Genomic DNA, 1,592 nt, shown 5'->3' with positions numbered 1-1,592 from the left:
GGTTCTTTGAGGCTTCATGAAGGATTAATTGTAATTTTTCCCATTAGTTGAAGCAGCAAGGTATCTTTGTTGTCATCTACTGCTGATTTTCAGGAATCTTATACAAACAGCACACTGTGAAGAGAAGTGAAAATGTTAGATGAGTTTGAATGAGAAATGTATTGGAAATCTTGAGGAAGACAGTGCCATCAACATACACATAGCAGTAAGATCATATAAGTTCTGCATCCCTGTAAGACTAAGCTAAAAGATTTTGGACCCATTAGATCCTATTATGAACATTTCAGGCTAGATCTGACCTCCTCCAAATCTAATAGATTAAACCTTTCTTTCCCTCCCTTTTATACAATTTTTCCGTCGTGATGATCTTAGTGCATTTAGCACTTGTCAGATTAATGGGGTTCCTCCTAGACTGATGCTTTTGCACCGATTTAAAGAAGCCAAGTACTGTCTTACATACTTCACTTTTGTTTTCTCATACCATTTCCATTATTTATCCATAAAGACTGTGTCTACTTTAACCAAACTTTAGCTATTTTTGATCTCTCCTCACTGAAATCCTTGATGCAATGTATTGTTCTTATCAAGAGCCAGATACCAACCTCGTCAGATGGCACCAGGGCACACAGGGACCTGAGGAGTTGATGGTGCAGTAGCTCATGGGTGGATGAAGGTGACAGATCCCAGCGGTCCCAGTTTGGTACTGGGGGATGGAGATGGGTGGCGCTGGGACACCTCTGGTCCAGGTTAGTGCCACAGGGCTGGCCTTGGCAGTGGTGGGACTTGCTGCTTCCAGCAAGGGATGCAGCTAACTCTTGTGTCTGCACAGCGTTGCTCCATCCATCTGTCCACATCTGGGCCATCCCAGGAAGAACAGAAACACCAGCTGCACTGGCTGGACGCTGTGGCCTAGACAGCATCAGCAGCACCTGGTTTTTGTGGCAAAGGCAATCTGCTGTCTGTTCCGCCTGGAGGAGGACTGGATACAACTGCAGAGATGTGGTTTGTTCCGTTTTCCAAGCTACTGTGTGACCTTGGGTTTGTTTTTCTACTTTACGTGTGCCGCCAGCTTTTGGTCCTGTCGTGGCAGATGTGAGCAAAGATGATCCCTGAAACCTGCAGAATTTCAGGCTCTGACTCCCAGATAGTGACTGATACATTTAAATGTACTAATTTGAATATACTGCAGCTACTTATGTAAATACCTTCAGGATTTACAGTAGCTATGCTATGTTGCTTGTTATTAGACTTTGGATTACAGCAGTAGTTAGACATTCTTGGAATAAAAATCAGTTCAGCTGCCTGGTCTTGCATAATTACAGTATTCTGTTAATAGCCTGTTATTTAGATTTATTAAAAAACAGAAATAGATTAAAACAAAACAAAACAAAACCCTTGTTCAATATTTTACTTTTACAAGTGCAGCCAGTATTCCAAGGCAGATATTTCTCAGAACTGATTTAATCAAATGACTTTCAACTGTTTCCATTATGGACAGTCATGCTGTAAAATAAAAGAGAAAAAAAGAGAAAAGAGAAAGAAAGAAAGAAAGAAAGAAAGAAAGAAAGAAAGAAAGAAAGAAAGAAAGAAAG

The sequence above is a fragment of the Oxyura jamaicensis genome, chromosome 4 (assembly GCF_011077185.1).
Source record: "Oxyura jamaicensis isolate SHBP4307 breed ruddy duck chromosome 4, BPBGC_Ojam_1.0, whole genome shotgun sequence".
Classification (NCBI taxonomy): domain Eukaryota; kingdom Metazoa; phylum Chordata; class Aves; order Anseriformes; family Anatidae; genus Oxyura; species Oxyura jamaicensis.
The sequence above is the reverse complement of the archived record's forward strand: the minus strand, read 5'-3'. Positions refer to the sequence as shown.